This window comes from Cryptotermes secundus, unplaced genomic scaffold, assembly GCF_002891405.2.
Source record: "Cryptotermes secundus unplaced genomic scaffold, Csec_1.0 scaffold1907, whole genome shotgun sequence".
NCBI lineage: Eukaryota > Metazoa > Arthropoda > Insecta > Blattodea > Kalotermitidae > Cryptotermes > Cryptotermes secundus.
This window is the reverse complement of record NW_019733348.1, coordinates 31,823-49,298: the sequence shown is the minus strand read 5'-3', so window position 1 is coordinate 49,298 and position 17,476 is coordinate 31,823.

The window sequence follows — 17,476 nt, the reverse complement described above, 5'->3', positions numbered from 1 at the left end:
GCCCTGCTTGCTGCGAGGCGCATATAAATTTTTCCGATGAATCAGCATGGCTGACGGCCGATAACTTTCGGAATGACGTAGTTACAGTTCACAGATCACAGGAGGTGTTGGAAATGCTCTGCTCTCTCGCAATTAATTGTTTCGTTAAAAACAGAGGTACAACAATCCTTCTTGCACGTACAGCACACCAGACACCAGCTTTCACTGGATGGCTTCAGCAATTGTGTTGCCGCTCTTGCACTAGATTTTGACACGCCAGTCTCTTGAGCTAGACGTTTCAGTGATTTTCTAGGTGTATGTTCAAGTCTGGCGCCTATGTCATGTATCTTCTTCTCGGTAAGCATTCGGTACATATGTTTTTGTTTCTTTTCTATAAAGAGTCCTGTTGTTCTAAGCTTATTCACCAAATTGTGAATTGTTTGTCTGCTGGGAACTTTCATTACGAAATTTACGTCGAAATTTCCACCGACACTTTCCAGCAGATCCGTATTCCACATTTGTGACATACAGAAACACACGTTGCTCTAAAGTATACCGCACAATGACGTACAACACTGCGAATTAAGTATAGCAGAGAACAAATGGCTAATGGATCTAATAACTGCTGCCTACTGCTTACAGATCATAAACAAATTCTCACACTATTCGTCGTATAACATAATACCGTCAAGCGGTAATACTATCCCTGTAAGAGGCCTTGGAGGACCATAGGGTTGTGAGACGCTGAGGCCCCCACAATTTCTAGTCAGCACAGAGATGGCAGTGAGGTTGTCAGCCTTATGCGCCGGCCACCCCTTACCCCCCACCCCCCCCCCAGGAATCTTCCTGGTACTCATTTCTATTAGAGGCTGAGTCGAAGGTCAATTGAAAAATCAAATGACTTCATTGGGCGGACCTCAAGTTAATTAATTCCCTTCAATCCAAACGTTATCGGCCGTCAGGCCTACAGATTCATTGGCAAAATTCATATGCGCCTCGTAGCAAGCGGCGCACCGGCCGCCGTGAAGCGCAGAGCTGTGGATCCAGTGCACATATTAAAAATCCTCCTTGTATGCATCACACTTACTGTTTTTCCCTAGAGATTAATTTTTGTTATTGCATGTGAGACTTTTTGTCGCGCTGATCCTCTGGTGTTTCATGTTACCATTTATGTCATTATTGTCCCTGTGCTTAATTAAGCACAATGCCATTAAGGCGTATAGGGAGTGATTATAGCCCTACGCGTCTTTAACCTCGGCACTGAATGGATACCAGAGGTCAGCTTCACGTACTGGCCGCTTTAACCCTGAGAAAAAAGCCCCGGTGTCCATTGGCGATCCAGATATTGAGTGCACGTATCTCATTGCCTGGCAATACGTTGACATGTCACAATATCAACATTACATTCACGAATATGTCACGAGCAGAATTCGGGGAATGAATGCTGCCCTTCACTTCAGAATCTCTTGTCTTCCCAGCTATCTGTATAGATATACAGCTTGATTCCTCTCCCTGAGGAAATCGCATAGATTGAGGATGTCTGTGAAGATAGTACTGAGGAAAACATTTGAACCCACGAGAGAGGATGTAACAGGGGGCCGGAGAGGACTGCACAGTGATGAGCTTCGTAATTTCAAGATACGCTACAGTAGGTTAGGGTAACCTGTTGAGGAAGATGAGATTGGCGGGGAATGTGGAATGTATGGGGGAGATGGGAGAATGAAATGGCTCAGGTTTTGTTTACGGTGGTAGACGGTAGACGATTTAATTTCTGTATCTGTGGTCAGAGTTCCTGACTACAGATTCAGAGGTCCCGGGTTCGATTCCAGGCGCTACCAAATTTTATGAGAAGTAGTGGATCTGGAACGGGGTCCACTCAGCCTCGTGAGGATAACTGGGGAGCTATTTCAAGGAAGTAGCGGCTCCGGTCTAGGAAAAGGAAATTAACGGGCGTGTGGATTCGTTGCGCTGACCCGCTGACCACGCGACAGCCTATATCCGTTAAAGTTGCCACTAACTTCGCCGACAAGCGGCGGTCGCTCGGTCAGTATAGTTAGCTTGCGGACTGAAACCACAGATTTGGTTTTTTTTTGTGTTATGTTACCGAAGAATGAGGTAGTTCTCTTTACCGGAATGGAATTTTCTTACTTCTAGGTTGAAAATCTGGCAACCTTGTCACATACATATCCTATAATTTCTACTTCGTTTAGTGAGCCTTTGACTTTTCTTCAGTTTTTGTAATCTTTTTTATACAGACGGTAGAACACCTTGGACGGGGGATCAGTCCGTCGCAAGCCCGCTACCTACACACAGGATAACACAAACTCAGAATAAACGCACACACCAAACATCCATGCCTTGAGTGGGATTCGAACCCACGAGCGAGCGAAGACAGTTGATGCCTTAGACCGCGCGGCCACTGTGATCGGCACTTCCTTTAATCTAGAAACTATTTTTTTGAAAGATACGAAGGAACACTATCTAATCCTCAATGCTATTTATATTTATAGAATGTGTAGTGAGGTTTCTTCCTCGGTGCTTCACTGTGTGAGTGTTCTGTGACAGGAATCGACGGATGTTTCTGTTTCTGGGTAACAGCCGAAGATGAACGGGGCAGAAGAATCTTCCGAAAAAAAAGATGTAAATTAAAACGGACAGCGAACACCTCCGTACATTAAAATACTTCGTTTTACAACACTTTTTGACACACTTTTATTTCTCAAAGAACTCGGCATTGGATAGGGATTCGGTTCATAGAACGGAAGTCACCAAGTGCTTCAAGATCACCAGTAAACAATCAAGGAATAACTAGAAAAAACAGTTATGTCTCCTGTGATATGGCGCCGCGAAATCCGTTGAAAGTCAACCAACACAAGTAAGTAAGTCGAGCTCTGCAAGCTAACTGCTTCATGCTGGTTTCTTGCTTGACATATTATTCAACCTTTAAAACGCAAGTGACTAATTCTTCCGAAACTTCGGTTGACTTTCTACACAGCGTTACATCCCAAAGATAGAAATCTTCACAACTACCGCTGCTAGAACCTCAAATTTTGACTATGAATACACGTAGTTTAAAATTCTCTAGGCATCTAAGAATTCCACCCTGAAGTGCACAGAAGTCCCGCGGACATAATGTGGCGATTCCTACTGCACGATGTCCTTGCTCACGGCCTTGAGATGTCTGTTTTCAAAACTTGCACGACATAAATATCTCCCATTCATTCATTCAATCAGTGTTTGCTGCGGTAAAGGAACCCGTTGGCGACACGTAGTCGCCAGATGATACCGGTTATCTATCCGATGCAGTTATCACCAAACCCTTTGACACAGTTTACATATGCAGTATTTTAGCGAACATTATTTCCCTTCATCGAAAACAGCCGTTACACATGCCTATTTTTCTGTTCTACAAGACGTCCGTTACCGCGTGCCACAGTAATTAAATTCATAACGGCTGACATGTCTATTTGCCTGTTTCATTAGATGTCAAGTTACCACCTGGGGGTAAGTTTCGGGCCATTTGAGAAGCTCTGAAAATAATGGTATACTACCACAACCTTAACCTGGTGAGGAATTGAGACTTTGAACACGAGTTTCATATATCAAAACAAGAAAAATGTCCGTATCAATATTTGTCTGGAAGCATGTAATTTTTTAGTTACAGCTGAAAGACTGCTGTACAGACATTTGCAAATGTTTAGTACTAATGCGTATGCGGGGACTGTTTGTGACTGGTAGGGCCACATGTTTCGCCACTTCTGCTTACAGGCTACCACTACCGAGATTTCCTCTTACACGGTCTGCCAGAGCTACTGGAAGATGGGCCACTGGCAGTCAGAGCACGAATGTGATGTGCTTAGACACATTTTAGCCGTATTATGCGTGATGTTCTCAATAACAGCTATTATTACAGAAGAAGAGGTAGAGGAGGACCCACTACATGGCCTCCTCGCTCGCCAGATTTGAATTCTCTGGATTTTTACCTGTAGGGACATTTAAAATCCCTCGTTCATGCAGCTCCTGTTGACAACGAAGACACTTCACCATCGCATTGTGGATACCTGTCAGACTATCCGCAGCTACCCCGACATCTTGGAATGGATGCGGCGGTCCATGATTATTATTATTATTATTATTATTATTATTATTGGAGTGGGTGGGTTTCCCCATGCACCGCAACTAATAGTCTATTGTACGTCCACCTTTAATATTCTACCAGTCTCCATACCCTGCCAGTACTGGTGCTCGCTATCAGCCCCGTTCAGCCAACGAGGCTGGTTGCGGTACCCGATGCTTACCCATCTACCGGAGACATTGGAAACTACTTGGGCGGGAAACTTTTTACCTAATAATTTTGCTCAGAGGTCTCCTAGAAACATGAGGATCCTTTACGTGCCGTAAATCTACGATACGGGACCCACGGCTTAAAGTCCCTCCCGGAGGACTTGTTCCCTGAATTTTTCCGCCCTTAAAAATTCGACGACCTCCGCCGAGTTTGAACCCACGTACCTTGAGTCATGAGGTGGGAACGTTACCCCTAGACTATGGAGGCCGCTTGGCGGTCCATGATGAGACGTGCCGAGGCTTGCATTGAATTCCATGAGGATATATTGAGCTACCCTTATAAATTTACTCTTTCAGCTATAACTCACAAATTAAATGTATCCGGACACTTGCTAATACGGACATTTTCTTGTTTTGGTATGTGGAACTCATGTCCAAAATCTGTCCGACCTTTCAGTTATAATCTGTGTAATGGATGACAAACTCTGTGCTGGGAACAAAGACAACCCAATTTATTTGCATGATGTAATCTCTAAATTGATTTATGGCTAATACATGAACGTGTTCAGACTATTGCACTGACAAGGTCAGCACATGCGACACATTTGAAGACGTTCCGCCTATTGTATGAGTAAGCAGACGTGTGTGTTTCGTTCGCATTACTTGAATGCAGTTTGGTTTTATCTCACTAAGTATTCGTTGACGACTAAAATTAGGATTACTGTATTCTAGGTTGTGACATCATGTAGACTGGCGTTTTGGACCAATATTCTGGAGTGGTTTTGCTGCTTCCATCTTAGAATAGTTGTAAACGCTTTTATACCCTGAAGATGGGGATACCAGTATCCTCCAAAACTTTGGTAACCCACCAAAATACTTTGCGTTAAATCTCAGAAGTCGTTAGCCTGAATCTTCACAGTCCTCAAAAACTGAAATCCCATGTGAAGATTAGAATATTTTGAGTGAAATTCGTCCATCTAACCATCTAATCATCTATCTGTTGCTCTACAATCCTTTTGTTGGACCTTGGCCTTATTTCAGTTTCTTAATCCTATACACAGTAGGTAGGACTTCTTGGACAGGAGATCTGCTCGTTGCAAGGCCGCTACCTACACAAGACAACAGAAACACAGAATAAACGCACACAGAGATCCATGTCTTGAGTGGGATTCGAGCCTACGATCCCAGTGTTAGAACGAGAGAAGACAATTCATGCATTAGACCGCGCGGCCACTGTGATCTGCCAAAAGACATGTTTAGTGATCTATAAAATATGCAGTCCTGCGTTATATCTTAAAACTGACTTTCATTCATTTATGGTTTCTTTAATGACGATACTAATGTCTTAGGTTGTATAGCGTTGAATGGTAGGATGGTTGGTAAATAATGAACTGGAAGGAATGTGGAAGTAAGGGGTCGTGGCCTAATTCGAGGCACTATTCTGGCATTTGTTCGGAGGGGTTGAGGAAAACCATGAAAGCCTCGGTCGGGATAGCCGGTCTCGGGACAGATATTTGAATGCAGGACCTGCCGAATATGAAACACGCTTTCTGCTTTCGCCACTGCGAGACTCGGGAACTAATCATAAATATGGGCCCAGTATCTTTGATTGTGTACCCTCTTAAGCGTTGGCCAACCTCCAGAAAAGGCCCCACCTTGTAGGCCAGCCTTATAAACGCAGACGGCATTTGGATGCCATCCGTAATCAGAACGTGCATTTTACCTGTAATTCCATGCCATGGTCGCATTATCTGTTCTTCGTACTAAATATCTGCATAATATGCTACAGGGCGTTGTGAGTTTTTGGATCATGGCACTCTATAGTCTTATAGGCAGATACCGACGTTATGGAGGAACACAGGCTGCATTCACGAAGAAGGAAGCAACATGTTCCTCCGTCGTTATGCACCTAGGAGACTTCACGGCATCACAAGCCAGAAGACCACAATCTCGACGGTGCAATATCTTCGTACGTTTAAATTCAGTTCCATATGTCTCTGGAAAACGGAATGCTAATTGGATTGGTCATGTTTTACGCAGAAACTGCCTTCTAAAAGAAGTTATTGAAGGAAAGATAGAGGGGTGGATAGAAGTGACAAGAAGACGAGGAAGAAGACTAAAGAAGATGCTAGATGACCTTGGGAACAGAAGAGGATACTATCATTTGAAGGAGAAAGCTCAAGATCGCATTAAGCGGAGGAATTGTTTTGGAAGAGACTGTGGACCTGTCGTCTGACAGATTACTGATGATGATGATGTCTATGGACTACAATTCTGGCCCAGCATTTGATTGGCACGAAATATAGGCCATGTTCTTCCTTTCTCCATATCTACTTACTAAGTAAATCTGTTTTCTAAAGAACTGATTACGGAATTTTCCCTTATCATAACTACATAGAGCGGTATTATTTACGTCAAAGTTTTATCGTTGAACAGAATTATGCCCTGTCACTGGAACTTGACTATGACTGCGATTTAGGCAACTTGAAGGTTATTGCGATGTGCATTTCTTGGCACCGAATTACAATCCGCTGAAAACCGGTTAAATTTATATTTTTAGATCAATTTGTATGCTATCTTGTGTGAGATGAACGTTACGTAATTCGGAGGGTAATGCACTAATTCTTAATCCGCTCACTCAAGGCTATATGCGTACGAGTTGCAACTGAAACTGGTAACCAATTTTCACCAAAAGGGGGTGGAAAAGAGATCACGCCAATCTTAGACTGTTTATTGATATTTTATTTTATTAAAAAATTATATGAATTTTGTTATGCTAGTTTCTCGAGTGTCATGATTGCGAGCACTGATATTATGGAGAGACAGTAATTATTTGCGATAGGAGTTTGCCAGTCTTCGCACAACCCACCAACTTGGAGCATTAGATATGTTCTAAAGGTTTGTGATGATGGTACAGTAGTACAAATATTATGTTTTTGGACATTATCTATCGTCTTATCTTTATCTAGAAACAGTCCTGTTTATTTTTCAAAACACAACCTTTCGGAAACTAGATTCTGTCTCCGTCTTCAGGTAAAACGTATTCCGAATAGGGACTAGCTCCATCGAATGGGCCCAACTGATTAGGTTTTGCCTGAAGACGGAGACAGAATCCCGTCTCCGAAACGTGTTTTGAAAAATAAACATGGTTGTTTTTAGATAAAGACAAGACGATGGATAATGTATATTTGTATTAGATATGTTTCTTGTAACGAATCAAAATTCGATGAGACCTATGCAATTACTATATAAAAGTCTTCTCTCGAGGACGCAGCACTTTTGTCAAAGTATACGTATTCCACAGTGTGAAAAACAAACCCTACTGCTACTTCATATATCCTAAATACCATATTTAACTGCCGTGCCATAGCTCAGGCGGTTAGTCGCCGGCTTCCCACCGCGGCGGCCCGGGTTCGAGTCCAGGTCATGTGGGATTTGTGATGGACAAAGTGACATTGAGACAGGTTTTTTTCCGAGTACTTCGCTTTGCCCTGCCAAGTCTCATTCCACCGACTGCTCCACACTCATCATCTATCATCTTGGGCTGGTAAAATAGTCCAATCAATAGCCGACGTACCGAATGGACTCAGTCTCAAGAAAAGAAAAAAAAACTATTCATAGACTGAGCCCGGGCGACCAAGGGAAAAGTATCGACACCAAGAATAAATATAACTTGGAAAGTAATCTATAATCCATGTTTAACTTTCATGAACTTGGCCCCTGGCCTTTCAATTTTGAACTGTAATTTTAAGTACGAATCTTTCAGATACATGGTAGAAATCCTCGTGTGATCCGTCCATCGCAAGGCTTCTTTCAACACAGGACAACTTATCAGACAAAGAAGTATTTTTTTATTGCTAGTGGGGTGTTCCTTGTACTGCGACCACTTCTAGCCTATTGTACCAGCCCCAGATGATAGGTGAGGGTGATTGTGGAGCAATTGGTGGAATGAAGATTGGCAGGGGAAACCGAAGTACTCGGAGAAAACCTGCCCAAGCGCCACTTTGTCCACCAGAAATCCCACTTGACCAGACCCGGGATCAAACCCGGGCAGCCGCGGTGGGACCCAGCGACTAACCGCTTGAGCTATGGCGCGGCCATTGAGAAAGAAGTAAGCGTGGATTCGAACCCTCCATCTCACTGTGAATGTCCCAAGACGCCGCATGTCTTCGACTATGGGATCAATGTGATGCGCAGTAAGTGACACTACGATAAATGCATTAGGTAAATCGGCTTGTGTGTCGTTTTTATGAAACTGTTACTCGTTAGCCCAAGTACGAGTATATAAATCGGAAATAAACTGTGAAACCTGGCTTGGTTCATCTGAAACAACACGAAGGAGTAACAGAGTAATAAAGAGGGAAAAGATGCATGTATTTGGAGCCGTGAATTTATTTCTGTCCCTCATAGACCCGCTGCAGCACAATAGGACTGGAATCCCAATAAGTAATTCTCTTGACAAGTGAGTTTCAGTTTCAAATGAACTAATGCACAATGGCGTTTTACGACCCTTACTTAACCAAAATGTATAAATAAAATCATAAAGGCTCTGGGTTTTAAAACCGTCTATTAATTCCTGACCGTTGCTCCGTAATAAAGTGTCGTGAAGGAAATAAGTGACACAAAGGCCAAAATGAGAAACGCAACACGCAGTATGGTAGTATTGCTTTTACCGGTTCTCACGGTCTCTCCGCTTGCAGATTTCTTATATTTTTTCTTCTACCCTGAAGATGGAGGCGATACGTTCCTCCGAAACGTCGGTTAACACCACATATATACGGTGCCAAATCCAAGAAGACTGCTTTCTTCATGGTCACCGCCGTGAAAGCCTCAAATCTTACATAGCATTCTTTTCCATAACAATTTGAATTATAAGCTTAAAAAAATCCTGTGAGATATCTCATATCTTCTCTACAGCTTCTCTGAATGACGCTTTTCTTTGTCATTGTCATGTTTCTTCTTCCATTTCAAGCACTGGGTTGGTGCAAACTCACCTGAGCTTCAGACGTTTCGGAGCTGACACGTACTGTAGGGCGATACTGTGCACAATGGATTCGCACTGATAGAATAAAATACATGCAAATTGTGATTATTCATTCAGATGAACTGACAACTGACCAACTGTGTTCGAGCCATATAAGAAATTTCGGAAACCGATTTTCAGTTTGACCTTGCGATGAGCCGGTCACCTGTATAAGAAGTCATCCCGAAATATCTAAACGATCCTTGCTTTCTGAAATTAATTCTGAACTAGAACAGGCCACAGTAAAGAACAGTAAAGGCTCAAGTAAAAAGCGGATTTCCTGTTTGAGCGCCCTCCACTGATTCCTTGAGGCGGACGGTTATGTCGATTACAAAAACTAAATAGTAAATTATTTTTAATGTTGACTATGAAACAGAGGAGTCGGGAGTATAGCGACGGGCTGTGGTTTGGACAGCCGGGTTTCAATTCCCGGCATGGGAAAGAGATTTTTCTCTTCTCCACAGGTTTATCGGCTCTACGGACCACCCAGCCTCCTATCTGAGGGGTACCGGGGGTAAAGCGGCAGAGGCGTCCACCTAGTGCCGAGGTCAAGAACGATGACGCTATTCCTCACCTCCGCCATAATTCTTCTTGGCGTAGTGCTTAATTACATAAGCATGGGGATACATTTAATTTCCTGTGAAACAGTAAGTTTTAAACCCTCGATCCTCACCGAGAAAACTTATATTTTGTGCTTCTGACTCAACCGAAGACAGTTTGTCTCAAGAATACAAGGTGACATTTTACATTCTTGTTCTGGACACTTTAGAAATTGCATAACACGTAAAGGTACTGGAACTTCTAACAGGCGCTATAAAACCGTATTATTTCTTTTAATGCTACATGAAGGACTAGCTTTAAATTATACAAGAGTACGAACCACAGACGGAACAAAGACATACAGTCAAATGTGCAGGCAAGAGCTCAGCTACGTGACTCAGCAAAGATCCAGTCAGTCAGCAGGTGCAACACTAAGTTCTTTATCGCTTCAGAAGGAGGAAGACATCTTGATATCGTAGGGTTATCGGTAAAACCCATGTTTCACCCATTTTGTGACCATCAACACAACAATCTTTCCTGGTGATAGATATTTGTATTAATAAAATTAATTTCACTGAACGTTCCGAAACATGTGGTGGAATTAATTTAAAAAATAAAAATATTTAGTTCCAAGTATATAGTTGTGTTGATGGTCACAAATGAAGTGAAACATAGGTTCCAGTGATGGAAAGGTAAAACTGTTCCTGTGCTTAACTAATGATGACTTTCGGTGGAGTGGATGTATAGATCCACGTATTCTTGACTTCGACACTACCCCTAACTATAATACAACTCCCTGGAGCTGAGTCCTTCTGGAGAATCCGCCTGTTGCATAGTTACTCAAGAATGTCCAAATATTTTATGGAAGGAGAAGGTTTATTACCGTGTTTACGAGAACCTTCCACTGTTCCGTATCCTAAGCCAGATCAATTCAGTCCTTTCCACCTCATCCTATTTATCCTAGATCCATTTTAATATTATCTCTCCACCTACTTCTTTGTCTTACTACCTCACTATGCACATTTCTCCAGCCTCCTATTATTGCACCCCACTTGGGTCCAGATAATCTTCTCAGCACCCTGCTCTCTGCGTTCATCCCTTAATGTCACGAGACCGAGATATACAACACAGTAGGATGGAGACCCATAGACTCCCTGACATTGCTGGAGAGAAATACACGTTTGGACGTAGCCTAACCAAAATTAAACAAAAGTATTCCGTGTTATACGGTTTCTGAAAGAGCAACGTGTCATATCACTAGGTATCACATTACGTCACAAGAACCTTTCTTGAATTTAAGAGTTCGTATTACATGATGCGGGATACGCGGTAGCGTAGTTGGTTGAGGCACTATGCTACAAGCCGAAAGGTCGCGGGTTCGAGTCCCGATTAGTTGGATTTTCTTTTCCAATTTATCTAATCCTTCCGGCCGCACTATGGCCCTCGGGTGGACTCAGCGTCTAACGGAAATGAATACGAGGAATCTTCCTGGGGGGATAAAGGGCGGCGGGTGCGTAAGGCTGACAACCTTACCGCCATCTGTGAGCCGATTGTTTAGAAGATGTGGGAACCTCAACCTCTCACAATACTATGGGCCTTCATGGCCTGGTACAAGAATATCTTTACTTTTTTTTATTACACATTGTGTATCTTACTGACTCCCAACGAGAAAATACTTAAAGCGTTTTAAATCACTGTATTCTATACGTGCCCAGGGAACAGGGAATTTTATTGTTACTCAAGAGATGCAAAATGTTTTTCGTTCTTCCTGTACTCAATATGAGGTAAATTATGGCGTAACAGAGATTCTTTTCCGTCTTAGATGTACACGCACTTGTGAATATCACTTTATAATAGTCCTTCTTTGATGAGACGTAACTGATACAAAGAATTATTCACTCCAGGAGCATCGTTAAATGTAATTCACGCAATTTTCCTTCCTAATTCCCTTCGCACAAAGGCGGTAGGACCAAGGGGAGAGGGGTTATGCGTGAGCATCAGTAAACATACGTAGTTTACAGAATGTATGTGTCAGGACAGGAGCTCGCGATCTCCGAAGTGTTGACTTCACCATACTACATGTCGTCAACTGATATATCACTCATTTATACGTGAGTTCAACTTTAATATTATTGTTCACAAAGGCTTCTACTCTTTACTACCTTGCTACACTGTCAATCTTTGTAAGTTGACTTTATAAGTTGAGCCCTAACAATTCACTCACTCACTCATGGAACTGAGCCCTTCTTGAGGAGCAGTCAATTCTGCAGCTACTCAAGAACTTCCCAGCATTTTGCGGAACCCGAAGGTTTAATACCATGTTCACAAGAGCCCTCCACTGGCCCCTACCCTGAGCCAGATCAATCCAATCCATACCATCCCATCCTAGCTCTCTAAGATCGATTTTAATATTCTCCACCCCCCCTACGTCTTGGTCTTCCCAGTGGTCTCCTTCCTTCTGGCTTTCCCACCAATATCCTATATGCATTCCTTTTCTCCTCATTCGTGCTACATGCCCTGAACACTGTATTCTATATTCACAACTTATCAGTTAATTCGAAGCTTTGTAATCTTAGCAACTGAAAGAGTCGTTATATAAATCAAGAATAAACAAAGGATAAACATCAAATTTTCCCATCAAGGAACTTCCAATCTCCGAAAGTGGGGGCCTTTATTCCCTTATAATAAATTCATTATAACATAAAAATAATTTTCGTATTCTGTAGGATATGAGGTTCTCACAGCGGCGATTATGAAGAGTTCCATCCTTTGGGATGTAACGCCGTGTAGTCGGGTTGACTTCACCATGATACATGGCGTCATATCTCAGGAGACATAACTCTTCAGTTTTCATATTTGATCTCTCGTTTGCATTGTAGTGTCTAGTTCTGGAGACGGCACAAAAGAAATTGTCTGGAACTTTGTACAGTAACCTGCACGTAGTATTAGTCTATTACAGCCTATGAACGAACCAGCGGTGTACCAGATTTCATTAAGGAAACGGAATTTCTAGCAACGAATAATAACAACATCACGGACAGACGAACTTTCGTGGTGGGAGCGACACTAGCGCCTGAAATGCTGTGCGGTAATAGACGGTAAAAGAAAAATGTGCAACTGTTATGAAATTAGTTCTTAATGGAATGTAAGGCCACAACACGCCAATTGCATGGCACAGATATTTCGCTTTCGATCTGATTGCGACTTAGTGACCTATAATAAGCCACTGGAGCTACATATCTCAAATGTGGTATTCATAAACATACCTCAAATTCAATATGAAATGTTGATTACAAGTCAACAATTCCAAACATTGTGATGGTAAATATTCTGAGTTTGTGCATGGCTTTGGCTTCCGGGAATACGCCGCGTTTCGGAATATGTACCTTGAAATGACTTTAGAAGGGATTTAACAGCTTTTATGTAACGCTTGCATTAAGTAGTGTACCGGACTGCTGCCGTGATTGGAGGAAGAGAGGAGCTAGATGCTAACCAATAGGGAGCAACCACGTGGTCAATGAAAAGATAACTATGAGCACTGTTTCAGCGATCACTGGTTAATGAAAGATAGGACCGAAAATATTCTGGTCACCTGGTGGCCATGACAAGAGATGTACGTGGTAGAAAGAGCTAGCAAAACCCATCCAAGTCATTAACCCTAAAGATGGCAACTGCATGGTTTGTCGAAACGTTATAAAACCCTCGATATTCGGCGCGACCTTTTTCCCGAGTGAAGAAGGTAAACGTTAAAAGGTAAAGTTGTCCGAGTGCTTAAGCACTACACCGTCAAGACATATGGGAGGGGGGAGGTATAGCTGCACAGTTCTTGACCTAGACACTATGTGGAGGTGACTAGTCTGCTTCACGCCCCGGCCGGTTCATCCCCGTGTACCCACTCAATAGTGGGCTGGATGGGCCCCAGCGTCAGTCTGAACGTTGTGGTAAAGAATCGAACCCTGGCCTTTCAGCCCATAGCTCATCCCTATACTGACTGAGCTATCCCGGCAGGGAAACCACACATTAAGCTCCAGCTGCGAAAACCAAGGAACTAGAATTCTTAGGTACTGTTTGACACATTTAGTATCTATACATTCTGTACTTATATAATGTGCCCTTCCAAAAAATAAACAAATTCATAATAATAACAATATTATTAACAAACATATTTACAATTTCATGCAACAAAGGAATTTGCTTGGCTATGTCTCCATTATATGATTCCTAGTGTGCGGATCCACCCTGTAAACCCGTGAATTAAATTCCATTTTATTGTTGATTCTAAATCTATGTTAAATTAGATGGGATATTAACAAGAATATAATATGTGGGACTAAAGTCTGCAAGTAGCAAAGTAAGCTCTTAAAGTTCTACAGAGAATTCTCAGTTCACAAGTTCACTGTTGTTCCTAGTACAAAATAAAACTTTTGTTACATGGCTGCAAATGATAATGATCACAATGAGATAAAACAGCACAGAGGATGTATAGTGTAGTCTAAACAATTGTCTGCTTTGCAGGCGTCCTTGGCTGCTATTTAAATAGAGTGGGGATCGAAATACATAAATCTCCACTACAGTTGTATTCAGTGGTAGTCGTTTCTGGCAAAATTAGTGTTTCAAGGTTATGAAAACTACTGCTTTAAATATTAAGTCAATTGGTAATTTATGTTTAGGGGCTGCATGGCTAATGACCGGTTGCTGACAAAATGCAGCTCAGCACTGTAGCAAGTTATTTCTGTTCTTAACGAGTGTAAAATTGAATCACTTCCTTATGAATGTTACAGAAGAGAAGGGGCAACTGAACATTCTAAATTATATATTTTTGTCTGTATGTAAGCTAAACAATTAGTTTAAATTAAAATATACGTTTACTAACACTGTACAATAATTGTAGTAACGAAATAGTTTCAATGATGTTCGTACCTCGTTCTCCTTCACATTTTAGTTTCTTCTGGGTCTGACAGCCGTGTCTCAGTTTGGAAGAATTGCGGATAATGCAACACACCACAACACTCACAGTCGTAATTGCCTTCAACAATGTCACAAATTTATATAATTTAATTATGTGTTACGGAAACAGTTATTCTAATATTTATCCCAAAGTATAACATCACATTATTCAGTAAAAAAAAAAACAACTTGCCATTTTACCCACTCGTCTTCACGTGTTCGTACTAGCGCTGCCACCTATGTACGACAATGGTAACTTATGCAATAAGTAATGAATTCTGACGTTAGATATCGCAAGAATCCCGTAGGATCTATAACTTTCACAGCTAGGGTAATTTTTAGCGCCATTTTATGTCCCATTAAACACATTAGTGCTGTCACGTCTGACGACAGCGACATATACAACAGGCAATAAATTCTGACGGTAAAAATCCCGAGGAATTTTATTGACACTAAGGTCTGATGGGACTGTCATATGAACGGCAAAGAGATACACTTGTATGTGCGAGATACAGTACACAATCTCCGAGTCTGACCCAATATCCATTATTGCTGCAACAAATTTCCATCTATGTAGGCTCATATTGCAAAATTTGGGTTTCTTGCGGCTGTGACTGACGATTACTGTTTTGGGGTACGGCTGTATGTAGTCTAGTAGATAGCTACCGATATGTCTAATGAAAGCACTGTCTCCATCCCTGAAAGTAGAGACAACAAATTCGTCCGAAATGTCGGTTGCTATCCAGCAGACAACACGGACTCACATCTCAGAATTGATCTGTCTCTACATTTCTGGAAAAGGATATACTTATCCTAGTTCCCTTACTTCATCTAGGAATGTAAGCTTCTGAGGTCACCTTCCCTTTTATTTGTCTGTACCCCTTTGAACTTTTTGACCTGTGAACCATTTGACTGATATTCTTAAACCTCGATAACGTTATGCCATTGGAGGTTATCTCACCTTAATAATATTTAATTCCCTACAGTTTATAATGGTTTGTGAGGTGCTAGCAACACTGGCACCATTTAATACAGGATTAATAAAATTATGTATCCTACCAGATCTTTGAACAGTGTACGTGTAGGACATGTGCAGTCTTTTGTAGAATGTAAAACAACATGGCGGCTGTATGAAATCTGTATTTAGCTTTGTATTTCATAACGATAACTGATGTACCATTGTAGCTACACATGTAAAAATTGATATGTGAATAGTTCAGATGCTTACCTTTAAACTCTGTATGAAATACTGTTCGTACGTCACTGGGACTTCCTTGTCAACATCGATTGCCGTCTCATAACCGTGTTCAGATGTCCGTCGCACGGTAGGCCAGCATCTTCAGGACGTTTGCTCTTGAGATTAGGTCCTGACACTCATAGCTTATGCAAAAGAATGGAAGTTAATGGGCGGCACACTGGAGAACCGAGAGCAGTGTTCTTTTGCATCTGAAAATGTTGTTCTGATTTGTTTACTTTTCGCAAGAAGCACGCTGTAGCGTAGTTGGTTGAGGCAGTATGCTACAAGCCGGAAGGTCACGGGTTCGAGTACCGATGAGGTGGATTTTTCAGTTGAACTAATCCTTTCAGTCGCAGTACGGCACTGAGTTCGACTCAGTCTCTAACACAAATGAATACCAGGAATCTTCCTGGGAGGTAAAGGGCGGCCGGCTTGTAAGGCTGACAATCTTAGCGCCATCTGTGAACCGACTGTCTAGACAAAACGTGGCAGCCTCGACGCCTCACAAGTCTATGGGCCTTCACGGCCTGTTACAGGTACAGCTTTACCTTACTTTTTGCCGGGAATTCATGAACGCATGTGAGGTTTAATTAAATAGAATTTGAATGAACTGATACCTACTTAAAATTCATTCTCTGTAGAATCCAATGGGCCTATTCATGTATAGGCCCTTTTCGTCCTGTGAAATTCATATCAAGAAATTCTGCCACATACGTAAAATCTATCCTGGGCTTTTCAATACTATGCCTTGAAAATATTTGAAGTTCTGGAGGTATAGTTCCACTGGTTCTTAATCTAGGTAATGGATGGAGGTGAATGGACAGCTTCATGTCCGTCCACTTTATCCTAAAGAAAATAACACAGGGTACCCAGTGAATAGGGGAGTGATGAACCCCAGAACTGGTTTGGAAGTAATATCAATCTCTGTTTCCGGCGAACCCCAGTTTTCTATTCCACTTCTTACAATAGTCCTTTATATTTCATTCTTAACGCTATTTGAATTTTAAGTAGCCTTGAATTCGTGTCGAATTTTGTGGTCGTAATTAACAGTTATATAATTGTCATACAATAAGTGTTGTATCTTATGTGATTTATGGTAATAATTTTTATAATTGGAAGCATTTTAACTAACTTCACAAAGCGGAGCCCCTTTTGAGAAGCTAACAGTCTCTCAATTAGTCAAGAATTTATCTGCCTTTTATGGAACCTGAAACTTCACAAGAGCCCACCAATAATCTCTCTGTTTCTCCCATGGTCTCCCAAGCGGTCTTAACTTTATGTGCTCCGATTTTCATGCATGCTACAGACATGAAAATTTGGCGCTATATCTCAGGAAATAAAATTCTTCAAGAGTTTTCTAGACCGGAACTACTATTTCCCTGAAATAATGGACCCCGTTCCAGACCCACTACTTCTCAGATAATATGGTAGCGCCGGGAATCGAACCCGGGACCTCTAGATCTGTA